Source organism: Pseudonaja textilis, chromosome 1 (assembly GCF_049901715.1).
Source record: "Pseudonaja textilis isolate UNSWEBS1 chromosome 1, rPseTex1.2, whole genome shotgun sequence".
Taxonomy (NCBI): Eukaryota; Metazoa; Chordata; class Lepidosauria; order Squamata; family Elapidae; genus Pseudonaja; species Pseudonaja textilis.
The window spans coordinates 219,043,940-219,069,333 of NC_141990.1; the positions used below are offsets into that span (position 1 = coordinate 219,043,940).

Sequence of the window (25,394 nt, forward strand, 5' to 3'; positions counted from 1 at the left end):
CCTGGATCCCTGAGCAAACTATGGAGAAGACTATGACACATTTAAATGCTTTTTTCTAGGAAATGAGTGCTCTGATTCAAACACTTCACCTGACAAAACAAAAATTGAAATAAAAACAAAGTATATATTTAATTTTGTATAATAGCTGCTGAACCACTGCCTTCCTTTGGCTCAAAAGTCTTTCAACTCTTCCATCACGTAACAGGTTAACTAAAGAATGGAGATTGGACTCAAATATGATGAGAAAGGCCTAATTTTAAATATCTAGCATACCCAAGATTGTCAGTTTGCATTTCCATTAATTTTAGAGTTATCTCATCTGAAATGCATCCTGCCCTATTTTTCTGCATCAGTTTGCAATTTTAAGCTGTCATATACATTTTCTTGATGTAGAATCATTATTTATAATCACTTTTTTTGCGTGCAGCTTTTAACTGTATGGATCTTTCATCCCCTCTGCTTTCTTATTCTGACAATTTCCTTGCAAAGTTCCAAGAAGTGCAAATATTGTCTTCCAATTTTGCATTCTTTTTGTTCATTGTTTCCTTTGAGCACAATTGGGCTCCTTTGAGAAATTCAGCTTTTAATTTAATAAGGAATTGCCACGAACTCCTTTCCCCACTTTAAAATTCTTGCCAATCTCTGTAATCCCCTCCTTTCCGGCATGATTATGAAAGAGGGTAGAGTGGACATCATTAAAATTAAAGTAAGATAAGGCACTTGCACTCACTTTTTGTGGGATCCTTCAGCACAGAAATTTGCACTGTTGGGTTTTTGTACACCACGGAGGGGATTAAGATTGCCCAAAGTTCCCCCTCCCTTGAGTTTCCTTTTAGCCCCATTCCCCTTCATTAAAGTAAATATGATTACAATTCAGGGATTAGGTTTCTTTTTTCTTTTTGCAAAAGTACATGTGGGAAAAACCACACACTAATTCCCATATTCATCAAGTCCTCAAGTCCAAGATGCATCACCATTCCTACTACTGATGAACACCCCCTCCCCCCAACTCTCCCCTTCCTGGTTATCCATTAAAAAGAGAGCCACATACTAGTTTGATCTGTGGATAGAACATACCCAGTGACTCATAATCATCCAAAGGAAGTTATCTCAGGATTCTGTACATCCCTAACAGCTGAACAAGCAGGGATACTGTGAAGCCACTGCAATTGGCACCTGGGAGAGCATTTTAAGATGCATTCACCAGATGAAGTGTTTTCCTTCTGGGAGGAGGAACGAAGAGAGCTGCTTGTTTTCTGGCAGGAGACACAGAAGAAACAGCCACTGAACAGGGCTCCTGCCCTCCACCCATCAAGAGAGATGTCAACACTGGTTATCTAAGCAGCACATTCTTTTCTACAACAGCAGAGAAAGCAATGGATTGTCTTCTTAAAAAAGCGACTTGGAGGCCACAAAAGATGCATTGTTTCCAAATGAATTGATTGAGGGAGGAGCTGGGTGGTTTAGAGGTAGGGGGCTGAATTTATGCCATCATTTTGTCTAATTACTCCTGATGTTTTCAGTGTTGTCATGTTGCTTACTACAAAGGCAACTGCCAGCTTATGTCCCTGAAAGCAGACTAAACTGTTATGCTTACAAGGCCATGAGGTTTGGCTTTGTTTTGTCCTTGTTCACCCGCCTGCTTGTCTTTGTGTCTTCCAAAGTACACACAACAAATGATTCCACAAGGTTCTCAAACAGCTCCAGACTGGCAATATGGCTTCTCTTCACACAGGCAATCTAGAAGCTTGGAGTTTTGAGGTAGGATGCTTAATTGGACAGGCACATATGCAGAAATGCAAAACCTATGCTGAAAACAATCCACACCTGAAATAATTTCTGCCTGACTCCTAGATTTCCACATGCAAAAATTCCACTTTTAAATAGGTAACAAAGATCTACTTGTTAATTGTGATTCTGCTAAAAGGTCCAGGAAATAATGTAAAAAAAATTTATGTGGGGCTCATGAAACAGAATACTTAAGTCCCTCTTTGGCCTCAAATCTATGCAAAGCTCTAGAGAATGCATCTAATGTACAATGTTGTACCAAGACCTCACAACTGAGAGGTTGAGCTATTAGTGCAATAATTCTGCCAGATAGGCTCCGCTACTGAAATATGCTTTTCAGAATTGATTTGCTAGTGCAGAAAAATGGATGAAAGTTCAAAGCCAGGAAGGGGCATGAATAGGGTGGAACAACCTAGAAAAAAAGCTTTTTTAAGCCTTATACAGCTCCATATCATGGCCATACCAATGCTGATAGCATAGTTTCCTAGTATTTTGCTCTTGATGCAGTACACTCTTTGTTTGGAGAAAGGAACATAGCTCCAACCACTGATGAAGAGTCTACCCATATTGCCAAGGTAGTGCAAAGGACAAGGTATAATTCAGATCCCAGTCATATACACTTTTCCGATGGATTTCTGGAGGGAGGGCAACCAATAACACACAGGTGATAACATCAGTACAGAAATGACATGACATGTAATTGCATAGGATGGGATTACATCATCACATCATTTATATAAAACTGTCATGTTGCACTGATCATCATTTTGACATCATAATTTCTTACAGATCCATGTGATCAAGAAGGTAATTCCAATAATAGACATGCCCATGTCCCTTGTGCTAGGAAAATTCAGAACTAGAGATTCTGATGAAGGAAAAAAGAAAAATCTTTACAATATCTCTAGGGATTTGAGCCCATTGCTCACACCAGGGATAGAGAAATTTGATAAATTTGCCTTTAAATGCAACATCTAATTTCATTTCTGCACCACACAACTGAAACTTAATTAATATTGGAAATTCACGGCTCTTCACATTTTGCAGAGTAGTTCATTACAAAATACTTTATGGAAAATCTTGTATAAAAGTGCACTTTTTCAAGAACATAATCTTATGTTAGAGAAAACTGTTTTCAGAAACCATATACAGTGAAACCTTGGGTCACGAACACTTCTGTTCGTGACCAAATCGGGCGACAACCAGAATTTTTGCTTCTGTTTTGTTTCTAGTCGCAAACAGATCTTCAGGTGGCAACCAAGCAAACCCGAAAATCACCATGGCGATTTTCCCTGCTGTGGCAATTTCCCCTTTGGTGCCATTTTTTGTTTGTTTTTTTGGTCTGCACATGTGCAGATGATCGTGCTTCCGGTCATGACCAAATTGGGTTGCAACCATAGTCATGGAACGGATTACAGTCGCGACCCAAGGTTCCACTGTATACCAGATTAAATTGCAAAGGAAAATGCAGAAACATTCACAACAATGTATATTTGTTAGTGAAAATTTAATAAAAAGAGTCTGACAACTTGATACTTGCAAAAATGAGAAATAAATTTTTTTACACCCTGACTCAATTTCCCCCACTTAAAAGCACCCAACACTAAATAACTGGCCATGATGGAGGGCAAGGAGAGGGCAATCTTACTACAACAGATGTGCATTTTGTGTTCTATCATTTTTGTGGGTTTTTAAAAGTAGCCATTAAAAATGGTAAATACCCTTTTGAATTGAGCCCAGTTTCTGATGACTAAGAGAAGACATCCCTGTTTTAATTCTTGGACATGATACAGAAATGATTGATCATTATTACTTCCTGGGATGAGTTTTGACATTCTAATCTAGTCTAATCCCTGGGATTACCTGGTGATCTTCTATCAAAGTACTTATCAGATCTCCTTAACATTTTAAGATCAGCCAAGGCTAGCTTGGTACTACCATTTGTAAAGGATTCCATCAACAGCAGGCTAGAAAGTGGGAGACCATGGGTTCCAGTCAGTGGTAGGATTCAATTTTTTTTACTACCGTTTCTGTGGGTGTGGCAGGAGAAGGAGACTGTAAAATCTCCAGTCAGAGGTGGTATTTGCCAGTTCTCTGAACTGCTCAGAACCTGCTGAATACAACCTCTGGTTCTAGTCCCAATTAAGCCATGAAAAGACAGCAAGGTTGGCACTTTCCCTGAGCCCAAAGCACCTCACAGGGTTGTTACTGTGTGAAAAATAGCAGGAGGAAAGTGTGTTTACCATCTTGAGTTTTTTGTAAAAAGGCACAATACAAATAGATAAATATAAAATAAACAGAAAGACACGTTTTCCCATCCTATTTTCAATTTAAATTTTCCCACAGAAGTGCACGGTTGTGATTCATTATTACTTAACAGAAGAGATAATGCCCAGAGGGATTTGAATCAACCGTTCTGTGAGAACTGGGGAAATTTATTCATTTATTTTATTTTATTTGCTTTGTTTGTCAAGCATGTATGAGAAAACAAGTATAAGTATGAAAATAACACATAAACATATAAGTATAAACAGGTAAAAGTATATTCATAATAAATGAGTATGAATAAATGGATAAATGGGAACAGTAGGACAGTAGGACGGTAGGCACACTGGTGCACTTATGCATGTCCCCTTACAGACCTCTTAGGAATGGAGTGAGGTCCATGGTAGACAGTTTAAGGTTAACATTTTGTGGGGTTTGAGGATGTAACAACAGAGTTGGGTAGTGAGTTCCAGGCATTGACCACTCTGTTGCTGAAGTCGTATTTTGTTTGAAGAGCTGGGGCACCATCTGATTCTTGGTATTCCTGCTGTCTTCAGGACATTTCAAGGAAAGAGTTGCCTATCTATCTTGAATTCCTAGGCAGTCATTTGACTTCTGAGCATGATTCCTGCTTCTCTTTCTCTTTAGACCGGGCTAGCAAAATTCCCAATGATCTTGTTGCTATTTCTTGCTTTGGTCCTCCTGCATCTGGCTTTATCTTCTTTGGAAAGCAGGTTTTGGAAATTATCCTGACATAAAGGCAGGATCACCTCCAAGTGTATTTTCAATAAATGATTATTCTGTCTAGATTGAATTTCAGTTTGATTTCTTAAAGCAGGGGCAGGCAAATGTCTGGCAGCTAAATACCATTGTTTGGTGGGAAATGGGGAGGGGGGCTGCAGGGGAAGAAGAAGGATGGTGACATCATATAATGGCCTTCAAATGGGCAACTCAAAGTTTTCTTTTTTCCTAATTCTTTAAGCAACTTTTCAGGTTTCCCCTCTCCCCTCTGCATTCTGCTGTTTTAGGTGCACTAACTCTATAGGAGACACAACTTATTTATTTAAATTTTCCACTGGGAAAGGGCAAGAAATCAACCACCAATTTTCCATGATTTTATGCCTTGTTTCAACAGTGCAGTACAATCACAAATACGTAAATTACATGTGAGCTTTGTGTTATCCATCAGCATTTTAAAAAAATAAAAGATTGACCATGAGAATCATAATTTGAAATTCAGTTATGCAATAAACCCAATCTAGTTTACAAGATATTCTTTAAATATAGATCAATAAATGCTAGATAGATGATAGGCAGACAGAGATAGAAACAGTGGCAGATAGAATAGAGATAGGCAGATAGATAGACAGTAGAGATAGATGATAGATTAGATAAATAGATGGATGATAGATAGATAGATAGATGGATAGATAGATAGATAGATAGATAGACAGACAGATAGTGTGTGTGTGTGTGTGTGTGTGTGTGTGTGTGTGGTGTATGGAACGCATTAAAATTGTAAAATCTCTGCTTATATTTATGCAGAGAGATCCACAGAGGGAAGATGGCATCGAAAAAGCCAAAATGTGCAATTCAAGCCCCTCCTCCTATTCATGTAGGGGTTCCAGCAGGTCTTACACAAATATGAACCTACAATGAGCTAATGGGGCTGTTTGATTACTACTAATGTTTGCATTGATACACAGCAGGACAGAGTCAGGCCCTCATTTTACCAACCTCAGAAGGATGGAAGGCTGAGTCAATCTTGAGCAAGTCAGGATCAAACCACTGTCAGTTAGCAATGAGTTAGCCTGCAATACCACAAGGATGTGCGAAGCTGCTCAATCCATATCTATAAAACAATATAACTACAGAGCAGATTGCATACTAAAAAACAGAAATGTATGCATGATTTATTTCTTTAGGCAAGGTGGGCGGCATATAAATTTAACAAATAAATACATAAACATGTATTTAACTATTTTAAAAGGAAATGCCCTTTATATTGAAAAAAATTCCTCTTGTAAAATAGCTATGGTATCTCATTCATTTGGGGAATTTCATGGCAATGAAAAGCCGGTAAAAACAGAAACACACAATGATCCTGCAAGAATGAGAATAATGAGGTGAAGTCTGTGTCTTTGGTTTTATGTGTTTATGTATGCGTTTATCACACACAGACATATGCAAAGAGACACGGTTAGAAAATAAAACAGCAGAAGCAACCATTTCAGGAAAGCCATAATATTTAGATGAACTGATTAAATCTTAATAGAGGCAACTGCTGTGACATATTGAAATATGCCAGTAAATTCAACAGTATTTAAGTACAGATAGGATGTAAAAGCAAGGAAACTCTCTTATCACCAGGTGCTTACAGTGATTTCAGATGGTGAGGAAGTTGGAGAAAGGCCTTGGATTATAGCAGCAAACAGAAATTGGACAGGGTTGTACAGTATGCAGATATAAGCCAAGGAGTCTAATGTGGCTGCGAAAAATGCAATTTTAGGCTGCATCAAGAGAATTACATTTCCAAACCATGGGAAGTAATTGCTCATCTTTGGTCAGACCTCACTTGCCTTGAATATGTACCCAATTCTGGACACTGTACTTTAAAATGACTGACTGAAGTATTTTGGACTGTGAATGTCAGGGGCCTGGAAACTCTGTTTTATGAAGAGAGATTGTTGGTAAGAGATATTTTTAGTCTTGAGAAAAAAAGTGACTGAGCAGGAATAGGATAACACCAAATACCTCAAGGAGAACTCAGAAGATAATAACCGGTTTACTCTCAGCCTACAATGCAGGAATTAGAATAATGAGGTTAAGTTATAGGAAACCAGATGCTGGTTGGAAGCTTGGAGAAACTTCCTACTAGCAGTAAGAGAATTTAACAGTGGAAACAATTATTGGAAAAGTGAATAAATGCAAAAAAAAAAAAAGTGGATAGCCATCTGTCTCAGGCTTTAATAAGCATTTTTACAACAAACAGGTGTGTGTGGTGTGTGTGTGTGTGTGGCCTAGTTATTTCAAGTTATGATTCTACCAGCCCAGGGATTGATTGATTTATTATTTAAATTTATATAGCCATCTTGCCTTTATATGGCTTACAAACAATTAAACCAAATATATATTAAAAAACACCAATAAAAAAGAGCAATTATACACCAGAGGTGGTGTTCAGCAGGTTCTGACCAGTTCTAGAGTACCGGTAGTGGAAATTTTGAGTAGTTTGGAGAACCGGCAAATACTACTTCTGACTGGAGATTTTACAGTATCCTTCCCCTGCCACGCCCACTAAGCCACACCCACAGAACCGGTAGTAAAAAAATTTGAATCCCACTACTGATCCACACACAGACAGACAGATAGATATAGATTAAATAGATAAATAGATAGATAGATATAGCTATAGATGCGGATGTAGATATAGGTAGATATAAATATGCTATTGAGGTAATAAACCTAGCTAAGGAATTACATCTAACAATAACTCTAACACAGCTATTGTGCTGACTCTACCTCGTTCATTAATCCCCATACCCCTTTGCAAAACATACTGTTAGGGTTCTTCGAAAGGCCAATAGAAATATTTTCTTTCCCTTAATTACTTCTTTTGGCATATTACTTCTTATTCCTGATTTGATCAGAGCAAATAATTTGAAGTTCTTGGTGCACTCTGAGCTTGGTTATTTGTCTGAAGATGTTTCTTTATCCAACTAGGTGATGGCACCTAGTCAGATAATAAACATCATTGATGGTGTTATCTAACTGGGTAATGAAATGTCTGCAAACCAAGCTCAGAGAGCACCAAGGATTCCACAATTCAATCCTGAACTACACATATTATCTTCTATTGCAGATAAGTTATCCTGAGAGATATCTGAATGTATATTTATACATAAAACATGTCTATATTATTTGGCCAATTCCACTGTCAGAGTTAGCCAGCTGGCTTTCAGGCCTAAAGCAGGATTAGAAATCACAGTCTCCTTGTATCGAACCTGGTGCCTTAACTACTACACCAAAGTTTACTCTCATTCTATTAAATTCTATTATGTTATTAATTGTTTTATTAATTTCTATTAAATTATCTCATTCTGTTAAATTCTATTAAAGCCACCTTTCATCTTTTCAGCAAATAGTAAAGGTATCCCATTGCTAGCTAATATTTCATTTGAAATGATAAATATAAGGCTGTGGGACCAGGGGTGGGATTCAACTCGTGTTACTGCCGGTTTGCTGACTACGTTTTGCGTGCTCATGCAAAAAACCTTAAGCTGTGCTGCCTGGACAGCTGACAAGCACTGTGTGAAGGTGCGCAACGTTTGAAAATCCTCTTCTTTCCTGCTTTGTCAATTTCAGCTGTGCAGCGCAAAGCAGCTGAGGTTGAGAAAGCAGGAAATAAAGGACAGGTAAGAGCCCAGGTGGGTGGGTGGGCCAAACAGCAGCAAACACAGAACTGATTCGGTGTCTGCTGCTCTTCAGAGCTACCAGTTCTATAGAGCTGGGAAGAACCAGTAGCATCCCATCCCTGTGTGGGACTAGTTTTACGTCACAACCTTTTAAGTCACAGTCATTTTGCTAAGTATGTTGGCAGGGTGGAGTTGTTTGTTAATGCGTTTTGGTCCAGTGCATGTGGCTGTGAGAGTGAAAGTGAAGCATCAATTGTGTTTGGGGCCTGAGTGTATTTCTTCCAGTGGTGGTATTCTACCACTTTGGCCCGATTTGGCTCAACCGGTTGCTCCGAAGATCATCTGTGGGTGAACCAGTTTACTCTGACAATCAGCTGCTGGGTCCACCCGCCTGCCCACCCCGGCTCTATATTGACCTTTATTTCCTGGTTTTGAACCTCAGCGGCTTCACACGGCACAGCGGATTGTCGGGCGTCAGCTGTTGAACACACAGGGAGAGTGCAGGATTGCAGGAGAAGGTCAGTATCAAATCCTCTACATGCGTGCAAAGCACACGTGCGTGCGCAAAGTGCGCCCATCAAGCCCCACCCACAGAACCGATGGTAAAAAAAAAAGTTGAATTCCACCACTGATTTCTTCCATTTTTCCTAAAGATAAGTTGGAAGTCATTTTTGCTCCATGAAAGAGAATCTGGAAGTTTCAGCTGGTGCAGAATGCAGATGTTCAGGCAATTCTTGGAGGGCCTAAGGTGGCCTCTATTACACCTCTGTTTCGCATGTTGCACTGACTGAGGGTTTGCTTCTGGATCCAAGTCAAGGTGTTGGTTATCACATCTTGAAACCGCTTCATGGCATGAGTTCAGGCTATCTGAGGAACTGGCTCATTCCAATGGGACTAACCTGCCATGCTGGCAGAAGGGGTATGCTGCAGGCCCCATCCATCAAGGAATTTTGAGTGGCGGGATCCAGAAGAAGAGTCTTTTCTTCAGTGGCTCCCCCACCAAGAATATTGTACCCCTCTAGGTGAGTTTTGGACCCCCCCTTTTGGCATTCTGAAAAATCTTGAAGACATGGCTTTGCCAACTAACCTGGACTGCTAGTGGGGGTGTGACATTTGGGAGGTGGCTAATGGGGTAGATAATACAACACCTCCTCCCTGTACACATTTTGTTCCCTCCCTCTTTATGCATGTAAGGTTTATTTTAACTGAATTTTAAATTTAAATTTTAAATTTAAGATATATTTTTAATGTTTTACAATGCATTTGAATTGTAAGTCTGCAGGCAGCCTGGAGCTGCCACTGGTGAGATGAGCGGCATACAAGTTTAATAAATGAATAAAATAAGTGTGGATCTGTTAAAAACTAAGGACGGGAGGTGTCTGAAAGGAAGGAAGTTAGAGGAAGGGAACAAATGACAAAAAATAGCTGCACCTTTTTGTAACTGCATTGTGATTTCTCACACAGCTATGAAAAGGTGAAGCTTGTGCTGCAGCAGCACAATGCGGCTTTCACCATTTTGTCAAAAGTGCTGTATTCTGCAGGTGCCTTTTGTCACAAATAATCTCCAAGCCAGAAACCTATGGAGATTCTCTGTTTATATGGCTGCTCTGAAGAGTCTAATAAAGGAATTAATTGAATTTACAGCTCATGTATGTAACTCTGGGCATGTATTATTATAAAACAACAATATAGAACAATTAAAAATGTAAAATAAATTAAAATAGTTTCAAGCACAGATAGAAATAAAACTATGAGATTGTGGAACCAGCATACTACAGTTTAGACACCTCTAGGAGTTTGCTATTTCTCTGGGATCCCACAAACTTGTTGAAAGTACCAGGTTTTGAGACACTACCTGAATACAAACAGGGTTGGAGTTTATTCTGAGTCAAGCTACATGTTGTGATTCCTATGCAGTATTCTTTTTACTGTCAGTGCAAATAAAAAGATAACTGATGTGAAGATCCCCTGATATTTGCCATAATAAATTCATCCACAACTTCTGCTTCATTGAAGTCTAAAATATTTGGTTAATTATGCAATTACTGAAAGTTCATTTTTCACCAAGATTATTAATCATTGTACAGGGGATATTTTATTTGTTTGTTTTTATTTGTTTAGTAAATTTATATGCTGCCCATCTCACTGTCTGAGGGGACTTAATTTCACAAACAAGTTCATAAACCAAGAGAATGGATGATCGCTCATGCTACAGAGCTGTGCTATCTCTCTCAACACAACAAATGTGAGTTGTTCTTAGAAAAGATGCTGAGATACCATCTAGCTGGTGGGGTTTGGCAAAGCCAGAGTTGCAATGATTTAAGAAATGATTCCACCCAGTGAAATTACATGATTGCAAATCACAACTATCAAGGGGGCAGTGACTAATGTAAATGTCATCTACTGTATTTCAAGCAGATTAAAAATTCTGGGAAAACAATCAGAAGAATATAGGAAATACATTCATTGATGACAAATTCTGAAGATGGATCCAATCCATGCTTAGGGTACAGACAGTTGCATCCATGCTCTGGATGAATACTTAAGGATGTGGAATGTAGGTTTCATAAAAAAAACCCAGACACTTGAGTGAATTTGATGTGACAATTTATAAGAATGAAGTCAAACAATTGTTCCAAGGGGTCACACCATTTAATTATAATGTAATTTTGTGGAATGCAGTTGTTCACTGGGTGATAAAGGCCAGCATATTTAGAATGCCAGTGGCAAAATATCTTAGGATGATAGTGTCAGATTGTACAAATGTTCATGCAGGACCGTTTATTAGCTGCATGAACATGGAACGTGCTCCTTGCAGTCCAAATGGTAACAGTTGGAATTGTAAACACCCCAGGGGGTAATTGAAAGCTGTTTTCCACTCATCCCTCTCCTTACACCTGACTTGGTACTATGTTTCACATATGTCCATTTTCGTAAAGATTTCCCCCTTGACTAAGTGGGCTAGTATGTCCTTCATGCTATAGTAAGCTAATATTGCTCTGCAATATTCTGCCAGCATTGAAACCTAATGGCAGCATGAGCCGAGGTTATAAATGCATTCTAAACAAGACACCAAGCATTCATACTCAGTGTCTATAACAAGTCAGTTGTTTGGTGTTCTTACTAGAGAATGTATTTGCAAAAGCCAAAGAGTGCCAACAATTAGCTATTGATGTTGCTGTAACAGATTTCAAAACAATTGTCACCCAATATAAAGTCTTATGAGATAAAGTTCTCTACTCTGGAACTTCAATGACTCTTGGAACATTGCTGGAGTCTCTATATTTTAGAAGGAGAAATATTTTGATTATGTTGTGATTATGACATCAATAGAATCTGTACCTGAATTCAGGAACTTCTGGATTATTTTGAAATATGTAGCATCTATATGAAAAGAGATGTGTGCAGTTAGGAGTTCTAATGTTTTGAAGCTACCATACCGATATTTCAGTTGTTCATTCAAACCAAGGAAACAATCCATTATTCATTCTTCCCCAAACAAAGCAGAGGATTGAAACGGTCATTAAAAAGTTAGTTTCCCGTGTCCAGTCATGTCTGACTCTAGGGAGCGGTGCTCATGTCTGTTTCCTAACTGAGGGAGACAACGTTATCCAAAGATACTTCTGTGATCATGCGGCTACCACGACCATATGCTGAGCATCACAGAACACTCTTCCCTTTTTCACTGAAATGGTACCCATTGATCTATGCATTTACATACATTCAAACTGCTAGGTTGGCAGGAGCTGGGGCAAGTAATGGGAGTTCATCCCATCATGTAGCACTTGGGTCTCAAACTGTTAACTTTCTTGATGACAGCTCAGTGACTTAACTGCTAGATCACTGCAATCCCCTCCCCCTTATTCTAATTGTCATAGAGCTCCCAAATTTTATGGTGTTTTCCTTCCATAAGAGGCAATTATGGATGAGCAACTTCAAAGCAAAATAGATCCATGGCAAATAACTCATCAACACAAAGATGATTTCCAGAATATCAGTAAAATATTATCTTCAGATTGTCTGCTTGAATATTGCAAAGAAAAGAAACCACTACTCTACTGATTCTTATTGGTGTTACACTTGTGCTTCACAGACTTACCTGATAGTACAGAGATTCCTATTATTTATTCTAGGATAGTTCTTCAGGTGAAGAAACTATCTACAATGGCAACAAACTTATTTTATCATAGAAGTCAAGGCATCTCACAACCTTCTCTACAGTAATCTCTTTGTAATTCATTCTGAGCACAAATCTTTTAAAGGAAAATATTTGTAGCTCAGGGTTGAAATGAGGGGTCCTTGGTGCTCTCTGAGCTTGCTTGTTTTCTTGCAGATGTTTCATTACCCTAACTAGGTAATATCTAGCACTGATGATGTTACCTAGAGTAATGAAATGTCTCTATCTTCTCTAACATCAGGTCTACTTTCACAGTGTCATTTTGTATGCAGCCCTGGGTTCTTTGGCTTACTGTTTATGATTATACATTTGTTGATAAGCCAGGAAGAACAATATCTATCATCTGGTAGTCTATCATGTCAAACTCTAGATTTCACTGTGCTGTTGGAACCTTTGCTCTTGGAGGCTCTACAGAATGCAGTTTTTCAAGATAATCAATTGCAAGGCTGACCAAATTCTCAATCTAGTTTGTGTTTTAAAACGAGCATGGAAGAGTTGGCCAGCTAAGGAGTTGCCAGAAGAATGTAAGCTATTTGAAAACCATCCACATGAGACGGTTGCCCATAAAGAATACCTTCAATGGAGAAATCATGTTGTTATTCCAGAAGTGGGGTTATAAAACCATTTTAGTACATTCTTGAACCTGAAACCTTTGGCTAGAAGTTGTATCTAGTAGTCTGGAACTGATTTGGACACTCAACCAACTGTACATGCCAAGCTACTTAATGTAGATACCCAGGGCATTTACTTTCCTCTTGGAAGTTACCAAGAAGTCTTGATTTATAATTCATATTGACTCCGTGGGACTATTTCAAAGAAGGAATTATTCTAATTGTGTTGGACTCTTACACTAAATAAGTGTAGGTAGCTTTATAACTAGCTCAAACATCTCCTGTAATGATCATAGCACTATAGTATTGAATTGCCATTTTTTTAGATCTGCACTCATGTCATGTGAATTAATGTAATATGTAGTCAGAATGTTTAAGCTGTCACAATTCTATTTCTTCATCCCCAAGGACTTGGCAAAGCCAAATTAATGATACAAGTAATCAAGGATGCCCTGAAGTAAATTGTTGTGGAAGTCAATATATCTTGCTAAGCTTCTCCTTGCATACAACTAATCTATAGAATGAAAAACAGCTATTGTGTCATAATTATTCTTTCCCCATACCATTTGCCCACTGATGGGCCTCCTCCTTTACCCTTTCATTATTATGTTGAATAAACATCTTTGTTTCCATTGGAAATCTTGAAAAAAAAATATTTGGATAAGGTATGGGCATAATGTGGCATAACCAAATGCCAGCTCAGCTCTTCATGGACTAAGAAAACACTGCCCTCCACTTAGCCCCAGCAATTTCTATAGAAGAAACAGGTAGCTTTTCTTTAGGCATATTTGGGAATTGGTATAAAGCAGTAGAGTACGGAATAAGGAGTGTTTGTTATTGTAAACAGTTACTCATGTGTTTGCTAGGATATTTCATTTCTTTTCTCATTTGGCTTGGTTTTCCCTTCTCAGTAATCTTCCAGCCTGGGATAAACTTGGTTCTCTTGTGGCTGTTTTCGAAATCTTTTCCCTTGGGATTTCAGCTCCCAAATCAATCTTTCCCATCAAACCTTTGGTCCTCCCCTTCCTTGTGTGTGGATGGCTCTCTTTAGTTGCATAAGAGCAAAACTTCAGAAAGCAAGGGGATGAAGTCTGCACCAATAATTTATTGGCTTTTGGTGCTGGGTCTCTGTGACATTCATATGTACCAGCCAGTTTACTGGTGTGCAGTTTGTGAATCACACAGCAATCACTAGCCACAAACTGTAACCAACGGAAGAATGTTCTGCAGAAGCGTGCAATACTGCCTTCCCAAAATTACAAGCTATCCAGTTCCCTTACACGTAAATAAACAGGAACTTTGTTCTGTCAAAGCCCCTCTTCTTTCCAAGGGCTTGTTAAGCCATGAATTGGCTGCCCATCCTATCATCTTCAAGATTGTCCTGTGCCCTGGAACATTGGGGATAGAAGCGCTAAAGTTTCACTTTGCAATGACTTTGTTTACAAAAACATTTTTAAAAAATGTGTCATCCTGTTCACCAACATCTTTAAAATTGACTTGGGATCCCACTGTGTCAGCTCCAGCCCCAAGACTTTTAAAGCTTCTCAGAAATGAGATTTTGAGATTTTGTGGCAAGGTGAATGGAAACCAGTAAAGGTAATTATGATTAGCTAGTGGTTTACCATGGAAGTTAAGAATAAAAATACACTTAAAAAAAATCCCCTGTGTATTCTTTTCTTTCTTTTTCCTTTTTTTTTTTTTTTGCTAGTAAGCCCCTTTGACTCAGGACTGATGTTGGCATTAGAAGGCCATTGTGTGGTTAGCGATAAGTGGAATGAATTTTGTGAACTAGACAAGCTGGCATGAAGGAGAAGGCATGGAGCAGAGGAGAGCTAGACTCCAGCATATCCAGGCAGCTGTGCCTAGAGGAAAGTTTTGTTAAAGAGATGTGGCCTATTTGGAAAAACCATAAAACCCTGAAGGTCTCTAACTCTAACCCTATAATTGGTGCACAATCTACTAAAACATTTTGGATATATGGGCCTACAGTTTCTTCTTTGGAGCCCTTTAGTGAAAAGGAACATCTTCCTCCAAGAAGCAGATTCCTCCACTAACATTTATTAGTTCTTATTATAAAGACATTTCTTTTACTGCTTAACTTAAATCTACTTCTCTAAATCTACTTCTCCAAATCTAATTTTGATCTATTGGTTCTGGTCTGGGCCTCAGGAATGGTAAAGAATATGTCTACTCAGGGGTGGGATTCAAATTTTTTAACAACCGGTTCTATGGGCATGGCTAAGTTGGTGGGCATGGCTTGGTGGTTATGTTATTGGCTGGGTGTGGCCAAGTCAATATTACTCACATCGAGGCATGCATCTTCTCACCTTGCCTCTCATGACTTGTGGGGATGCTGCAACAGTCGTAAGTGTGAAAAACAGTCATAAGTCACTTTTTTCAGTGCCACTGTAACTTTGAATGGTCACTCCACACAAGCAAAGTACCAGCAAAGGAAGGGAAAAAAACTCCAGAGATGTTCCTAAGACAGGAAGTTTAGTCCTGCCAAGACTGAAATAAGGGTTAACGGAGAGGCAGTTTCTGTAAGCAACACCAGAATGTTTCCTTCCTGCCTTTCTTACAGGATTAGGCCAATAATTTCTTCTAACAACTGGTTCTCCGAACTGCTTAGAATGTTAACAACGGGTTCTAGCGAATAGGTGCGAACTGGTAGAATCCTACCCTTGTGTCTACTCCTTTTTCCTTGTAACAATCCTTTTGATATGGAAAGATTGCTATCCTATCTCTTCCCAGACTAAACACACCTACTTCATTTAACTGTTCTTTATAGGTGTTGGTTTCTAGCCCAGCGAATATTTGGTATCCCTCATTTGAATTTGCTCTTCTTCTTAAATTCTAGACCAGAAGTGGATATATTTTTCCAAGGGGGAGGATTGTCTGACCACAAACGAATTAAGAGTCAGACAATAACTTCCTGGGATTTGGACCTGGAATTTTTGTATTGTATCCCAAAAGTAATATGTGCCTTTTTAGCAACTGCATCATACTAACTAAGATAAAATTGGGAAATTATTTATTTACTGGATTCTTATCATGCCTTTATTACTTTATAAGTGACTCAAGGTTGTGAACATGCAAAACACTCCTGTCTCCTTCCCCCCCACAACACAATTTTGTGACATGGGCTGGGGAGAGGGAGGGAGGGAGGGAGGGAGAGAGAGAGAGAGAGAGAGAGAGAGAGAGAGACTAGCCTAAAGTCACCTGGCTGGCTAAATGTGCATTCAGAAATAACATTATAATGCTATTTACTATTGCATTACAATCTGATGGTAATTTATACTTCCTCCTTTTTCCTAAAACTCACCTACAGCCATTTTTATGAGTGGTGATGATGGTATCTATTCCTGAAAGGAACTGGAAACAGTCACTAGTTCTTTTTCAGGCACCAGAAAGGGCTCCTTAATTTCCAAAGTGTAAGTAGGCAACCTTAGTTGAGAGATGGGCCTCTAGCTAAATCAGTTCCCTTCTATAAATGTTGTTGACAAACTGGAGGGAGTTTTGACAAAAGTAACCAAGGACTTGTGTTTATGGATGGAAGAAGAAGATTGATTTATGACATTTGGCTCAGCAGACATTAAGGCAGTAGGAGAGCTTTGGAAATATTCCAGAAAAGTGACAGGAGGAATTACCACAAAGTGGGAGGAATTCTCACTATCTGAATTTTTCCCAAAATTGAATATAGTTTGAATGAGCATATATCTATCATAATTAACTAATAAAAATGGACACAGTTACAGCCATCTGATAGCCAACGCAGCTGGTTCAACTTTAGGTTTTCAAAAGATGATGAAGTCACAGCAGATGGCAACACCTGGCTGACCCTGACTGATCTTGAAAAAATTGAAAAGTGTTGGACTTAGTTAAAACTTAGATGCAAGAGAAGGACACTGAGAAACCCTAGAGGATGAGGAGGTAGAAATCACATGCCAGGGGAAGCAGGAAAACTCATGTTGTTTCCAGGAAAAATATATGGACATGTCCACAGGTGTGGAATTTGATTTAAAGGAGTGAATAGCAATGACAACAGCAATCTTAATAGTACGTACTTATTGGTATAAGCATATTGATTCAGTTATACCTATGACTATGGATCATTACATGGCCAGGGCAAAATTTTGCTTATTTTCAAACATGCCAAACATTCTTCCTTATCAAGTGTTATAAATGAAAATGATCAAGGACTTGCTTTAAAAAAAATTTACTAAAGGATTTTGCAATCATTTTAAAAATGACAAAAACAGAAGAAGAAATAGAAAAAAAACATAAAAGAAAAAGTGAAGAATAACAAAAAAGAAAGAAAAAGAAAGATGATAAAGAAGTAGCTTCCAATCTTTGCAGCAGTTACAAACATAGCAATTACCATTTCCATCCTCCCATATTACCATAATTCCTTTCTTCCCATAAACAGACCTTTTTAATCACTAAATCTCCACATTAGTAATTTGTTTTTTTAGAAAGGTGTATAAAGGGTTTCTAGTTTTTATCAAAGTAATTGTAATTCCTTTCTTGATCGAACAAGTCAACTGAACCATTTCTGCACAAACTCAGCCATCTTCACAATCTATTGTTCCATTTTTGGAAACAATCAGTGTCTTATTTTAAGGCTGGCATCTCATACAGATTGGATAGACGGTTTCTTCTTCTGCTGAAAAAAAGTCAAAAACTAAGCCAATGGTTGGCAAATTTGTTTATGAATTCTTTCTCTCGCTTCTTCTAATATAAAATAAATGTTTGTCCTGGGCCATAAAATCTCTTTAAACAAACACAGAGAGTAGTTTGTAGCCATGCTTCTTGAAAGGAGACATACTAGATGCATGCTGCTAAACTTCTAATGAACTTTCTATAAAATCAAGATGGGTGCACTGCTTATCAACTCTGATCTAATACTTTTTGGATTTGCATGTCCATGTCTGTTAGTTTCTGACAAAGCCTGTTTTATTTTGCAGATTTGGAGATGCAAACAGTATATTACAATATGTTATTCATAATGTCACTGGAGGTTTGAATGAGCATCTAAGAGATTTATTAAGCCACTTAGTACTGAGGGAAGCATTCGGTTCAGACAAATACAGAGGTTAGTCTTTATTTGTCAGATTGCTTCCTGCTTGAACAGTAATAAACTATCCCTCAGTTTATATTGTGAAATTCCTAGGCTAACAACCTTTCAAGCTACACTATTAGCAATATAAACTACCATATGCATCCATGTTTTGATCTTGTTCAGGGTTGTAGTTGGCACTGCCTAGGTGCACTAATGATGTTACCTAGTTTGGGTAATGGAACATATGCTAACAAACAACAAAGCTCAGAGAATATCAAGGACCCATCATTTCAACCATGAGCTACAAATATTCACCTTTATCAATAGAATCAAGATCACTTGAAGTGTTAGCACCACTTTATACTGCCTTGGTAAAACCACACTTGAAATATTGCATCCAGTTTTGGTCACTACAATACAAAAAAGATGTTGAGACTCAAGAAAGAGTGCAGGGAAGAGCAACAAAGATGATTAGGTGGCTGGAGGCTAAAACATAGGATGAACAGTTGCAGGAACTGGTTATGTCTAGTCTAATGAAGAGAAGGAGTAAGGATAACATATAGCAGTCACCCACGTCATGGTGGCACAGTGGTTAGAATGAGGTACTGCAGGTTACTTCTGCTAACTGCTGGCTTCCAGAAGTTTGAAAGTTCAAATCTTACTGGCTCAAGGTTGACTCAGCCTTCCATCCTTCTGAGGTGGGTAAAATAAGGACCCAGATTGTTGGGGGCAACATGCTGACTCTGTAAACCCCTTAGAGAAGACTGTAAAGCACTATGAAGTGGTATAGAAGTCTAAGTGCTATTGCTATTTGTGGGGCTACCATAGACAAAGCACCTGAGAATCAGACAAGAAGTAATGCATGGAAACTGATCATAGAGAGATCCAATCTAGATATTTCCTTCACTTATCTGAATCACTTGCAGAAGCTGAAAGATGCTTCTATGCAAGTACTGCCTATGTGTATAAACCTCTTCCACCTCTCATTTATGAAATGTACATGCTGGATGCTGAAGAAAATCATGGCAAAACAATGTGATAGCTTCTGATTGCTTTTAGAAGGAGAGGGATACATGGTTTTTCCAAACAGCAATGCTCAAACCTTTATTGAACTGAATCACCCCTCCAAAGATTAACAGTTCTGATATTTCTTTTAGAAAATATGTTTACCAGTATTGAATACAAACTATTTATAGTCTACATTGCAACCCACAAACAGTTTCCTTACGCCTTTGATAAAAACTGAAAAATATTACAAGAAGGTTGCAATACTACCCATGCTTATTATAAGTTCCCATCATTAGATTCAATGGGACCAAGTTCCACAGAACTATATTTAAATCAGAACTATAACATTAGTATATGTATATATCTCCCTTTCAGGTATCTTAATTCTCTGGAAATTTATTGTGCTTTTCCTGTTCGTTAGAAGCAGTGGTGGGATTGGAATAACTTAACAACCAGTTCTCTGGCTGGTTGGCGTGACCTTTTGGTCATGTGACTGGGTGGGTAATGTCACCCATTGCACCCAGCCCTGCCTCCTGGCCACTCGCCTCAAAGACAGAGATAGGATTCAGCCAGTTGGGGCTAATTCCACCACTAGCTGGCCCCACCCCTGCCCATTTTTTGGCCTGTTATTCGGCCATTTTCAGGACATTTTTGAGCCATTTTTGGCCTGGAAAAACATCCTGGAAATGGCCCAAAACCAGCCCAAAAATGGCCTGGAAATCAGGTTGAAAAATGAGCAGGGGTGGGGCCAGCCAGTGGTGGGATTTTCTGGTTCCCCGAACTGCACAGAATCTTAACAACCAGTTCACCCAAACTGGTGCAAACCGGCAGCAGCCCACCTCTGGTTAGAAGAGAACTGAAATTATCCCTTCTTGTTTTGTTATAAGCAAATGAATCATAATGGTGGCAAAAAAAAATCAGGAGTCTGATAGCATTTTTTCCAATTACTAAATTATATTAAAAGGGAGAAGCTTTCATGAGATGGATCTGATTGGGTTACATGTTGTGAAAGCTTATGTCTTTTAATAAAATATGTTTCCAGAAAGGTCTTCCTTTTAATGTTTTCCTTCTAGTTTTACCACGTATGTGATATCTGAAATTTAACATCTCTGTTTGGTGCAGGCCAATACAGAATGTGACATATTTTTAATTGGTAGCACAAAATGTGTAACAAGCCCTATCCTCACCCCCCCCCCCTTTTTTTTATAACATTGAATTCTAGGCCAGTCTAAACAAAATGAGCAGAGAACATGATATCATCTCAATGGCCATAAAACGCACTTCTGGGCTGAAGAAATGATGGCTGTCTACTTTCTGTGCTCAAGGTCAATACAACCAGGAAAGAGAGACAGGTTTGACCAGTTGTGTATAGCTGATTTTGACCTGGAGAGTGTATTCAAAGTTTTGGCTGCTTCTATCAGCAAGGGGGTTTGGAAACACATGCATTTGATTACCTTTATCCCTTTGAGGGGAGTGGCACCATTCTGCGTACTCCATAGGCTATCTCTGGGTGGGCCCACCATACCCACTTGCTACCAGCACTCCTTGCATTGTGAGTGCAAGAAGCTCCCTCACAACTGATTGCTCCCTTCCACTTCACCCTGTACCCTCTCTTGGAACCCTTCCTCCTATTGTGTCAGGTGAGAAAAATCAGGAGGACACATTACGTTCCAGCTCAGAAGATAAGAATTAATGGAATTCAAGGTGGGGTGGACTGGACTTGAATTGCTTATGGCAGCAGTCCTCAACCTTTCTGATTTTGTGGACTGGTGGTGGCAGCTGCGGTAGTGGGGATGTGGGGGAGAGGGGATAGTTCTGTGTGAGCAGCGAATGAGTGCGTGCATGTGTGCAGCTTGGTTTGCATGTGTGGTGGGTGCACGCACCTGCCACTTGCACAAATGGAGCTTTGTCTGTGAATTTGTCCATTACTCACATAAGTGGAGCTATGCCCACTGTTTGCACAGACAGCTCTGAACAGGCAACAGACTGGTACTGGGCCGCTGTCTGGGGGTTGGGGACCCCTGGTTTATGAGAATAAAACAATGCTAGACTGATCCCTATCTTGATGCCACCCCTGGATTTGCCTTTTCTTCATCTACAACTGAGTCATCAGAGGTATGGAGGAGAAGCATGGAACACCCACTGTTCTTTCCAAGTCATGTTTATCTGTTTCTCACCAGTTGGGTTATTTCTGAACAGAGGTATGGGATATTTTTGAAAATGTGCTAAACCTTTCTTGAGAAATAGTCAGCTGGCAGCTGCAGGTGTGGCAGCTGTGCAAGGATGGAGCAGGAGGGTGCATTAGTAACATCCCATCTCATTTCACCCGGAAACTATCTTCTGCAAGGTTGACCTGGCAGTCAGGTCAGGTCATTAGAGGATGTAGGATGAGCACTTTCTCAGAGGAAACCTAGGTCTGTTTTCAGAAATTGCCAAACCGGTTGAATGCTCAGAGCTTCTTCATTTCTGCAAGACAGAGACATGAGTTCAGACCACCACTCAAGGCTTCCCCCACTCCCATTCTGCTTTTTCTGCTATCAGGGGAACAAGCCAGGGCTATTCATTAGTGCCATTCTTGGAGAAACAGAAATCAGGTATCAGGGTAGCCAGTTTTATACTAGCTGAAGGACTCATAAATTGCATTTTAACATACCCATAGCTCCAATTATTCTAAAGGATAGAAAGCTTGATCCTGGTTTTTTTTTTTTTCATTTCTGTGAAGAAAGGAGAGATTCCTTATCAAAGTAATAATAACAAAAGAATAATCCCAGGGATCAGAATATTGATTTTCTTTTTGCTCCTCTCTGCTTTGAGATACCCCAACATGGGAACAGAAAACCTTTACTTGGCAGTAGGAGGAAAGAAGATGTGCATGAAAAGACTTGGCATTCATCAAGCATTCAAGCACTTGGCTAAGGTTGAGTTGCTGTGCATTTTCTGTGTCGGGGCTTAGAAAGTGTTGTGATTTAAAGGAATAACATGGGGCACGTATGCCTATAAATGGAAGCTGGGCTCGAAACGAGTCAGGCTGGCCTCTGCCAATGCAAACAAGAGGAAAGCAGCTGGTCTCAGAGCAACGGGAACCTAGCAAAATCCAAGTCTGTTGAATCATAGTTTTACGTTAGTTTTTAACTTCATTTGAAAGCTACATAAACACAGGCTTTGTATTAATAACAAAGTCAGCTCGGAAGTATGAAGACCTTCTGGGAAGCTCATCCTTCTGGACAGAATTAAAGGGAAGGAATGACTGTTAGTGGCCCTTTGTAAAATTTTAAATGTCTGGGAACAGTTGCAGCATGAAACTGTAACAAGGCATCAGCGGGAGTTAATAGTGTTGCTTCTAAGTAGAATTTAGAGCAGCACTCTGTGCATTCGTATTCAGAAATAAAACTCATTTTATGTGATAGAAATTATTTTCTGGAGATGTATGTATGGTTTTCATCTTGGAAGCATTACTAGGGCTTTTTAAATACATAAGTGAACCAGTAAAAAATCTTGAGCTGAAATGGATTGTGTCTATTCAATTCTCAGCCAAAGATAAGAATTCGTATTAAATCAATATCCATGCATCTTGTGAGATAAGCTATGATCATTCTGGATCTTCTGTAATGTCCCAATCCAAGTTTGCTGGGAGGAATTAGGGGGAGAGGATGGAAGTTACTCCAGTTCAACATCAGAAAACATTCCAAGCCATGGTTGCCTTTTTCTATCTGAGAAAAAAAATATATAATTAGAACAATTATCCTCCTCTATCCTAAATACCTACACATATTTATTGGACATTGGTTTGGTAGACATATATTCCAACACTGCTGTTTCTCAAAGATTATATGTCTGTGAAAGAGATGCCTAGCTTTCTACATTATTTTCCACCTTTTCTTATACCCCCTCCTGTTTTTCTAATCATTTCTTCCAAATTTCTCATGATGGTATTTTGAGCTTGCTTTTCATTGGCACTGGTCATGTGTACCCCTGCTAGGATTCTTGTCTGTTACAATACAGATCTTTCCATTTCTCTGCAACCTCTCTGGCTGCTTCCACTTCCCCATCTGAGAACTGCCAAGTTATGTTTTCCTTGGAATTTAATGGAAGTAGGGAAGCTGAGAAGGTTATTCTGATTCCCAGGGATACAACTTTTTGTTGACAAGCAGGACATTTACAAAGACCTTTTGTCAAAAGGACTTATTGTTAAAGCGAATTCTCATATTTCAATTTGGATATGAACTTATGGGGGAAAATGTGGGGCATTTTTCTGTGGTACTAACCTATCTCTGAATCCCTTGTTGTGTAGCTTAGGCCTTTCTGCCCAGGTTTCAAAGGCTTGGTGGAGAAAGTACTCTCGGATCAAGGGTTATAAGCAGAAGCAATGTATTCTAAGCAAAGCACTTCAGCTCGTGTAAATGGAGCATTGAAGTTTTCTGATTGCTCGATATTTGCATTTTCCTATTGGGTGCTTGGACAGATTATATTTCTGTTTGCTTGATTTGTATAATATTTATATCAAGAGAGATGTTGCAACCCTATTCAATCAGCATTTGGGCCAACCCAAAGAAATAATGAAGTGTATGAGAATATTATGTTCTGACTAGAGCTAGGGCTTTTTTCTTGGTGTGGTTTGATACTTTATATGAAATGTATTATTTTGAATCAGTGAATTTATATAATTAAAAAATACTTCCTGTTCTGCTGCTTGATCTCAGTTATTTTCCTCTTCCTGAGATACTGATGTGGATTAGTTTTTGAAAACAATTTTCCCTAATATCAACTAATCAGTCTGCAGTTTCTTTCAACCAATCAGAACATATTGACATAATGATATGTAATCAGTTTGACTTATAATGACATAACTAGAGCAAACAAAGATCTTTCATTACCTCATTTTTAAGACTCATCTTATCCAGGTAATTGGGGTGATGCTCCATACTTTGTTTTGGTGCAGTGAAACCATTAAGGATCAATAGCCCAATCTTAGAATTAGACTAACTTTATTGTCACTTTGACTGTACAGTAATCGGTACACATTAAAATGAAATTTCATTGCATACAGGTCTCAAAGGGTCACCATGGTAGAGGTACACCAAAAAATACTAATTGCATTAGAAAATATGTGTTGAAGCACTTCAGTTCACTCAATGTACCAAGCCATAACTAATTTGAGCTTAACTTAGCATGTAGTATGAACCAAACCAACTCTGGCTGATTCAGTAAACATGGTTAAACTGGCTTAGCACTATCTATGAATTAGATTTTTAAAACTAGACAACTACCTGCTGTTAGCTTGGGGTTATCTAATAGACCTTGATTTGCCTTACCCATGGGATATTTCAACCTCACCCTGATATTGATTTTCACGGAAAAAATGCTGAAAAGTTGGGGAGGTTTCATTTTATGAGAGATGTGTATGAAAATGCTCATCAGATGTTCTCAGGATTTGGCTTAGCATGAGTCCTGGCAAACATGACTTCCAGCTAATTAAATTAATCAATATTCTGATCCCTGGGATTATTCTGAGTCTCTCAACAAACACAACAGTTTGCAAAATTCTGACTAATGCATCTCAAGTGTATGATTTGATTTCTACTTGAGGCTTTTGGAGTGCTAGCCATTGGTTTCTCTTATTAAGTTACAGCTCACTGCACTGGATATTTTCCCAAGAGCAAGAAGAAAGGACACTGTGGTTATGATGTTATTGTAACCTGAATTTGGGGTTGGGAACAAATCTTCTACAAAGCAACTTTTTTCATCTTCTGTTTCAGCCAGCACTGATCAGATAGCCAAGGACACTGTTTTTATACAGCAATTATTAGTGACATGGTCTCTTCAGAAACAAGCAATGCTGTCTTTGTAGGAGCCGCCTACAATGCTTTTAGATGTCTGTTTCCAGAAAGGGAGATTTAGCCATCTCTTTTTCTAAAAAGTATATTTCCTATCCTCTAGAAAAGTCTGTGAACTGAACTGATAGTTTGTTTTTGGTGAATCTGCTCCTCATTTGAATTCATTTCACATCAGAACTCTTACTAATGCATGGTGTGATTTTGATCTATAATATCTGGATTGGATTCTTGGGAACT

At 38.8% G+C, this 25,394-nt stretch overlaps 1 long non-coding RNA gene across 1 annotated transcript in view; it reads left to right on the top strand.

Annotated features, from left to right (window-relative positions):
* LOC148128024 (uncharacterized) overlaps positions 1–25,394 on the top strand; it is a 61,141-nt gene that overhangs the window by 34,750 nt on the left and 997 nt on the right. The gene's annotated exons all lie outside the window — the stretch shown is intronic.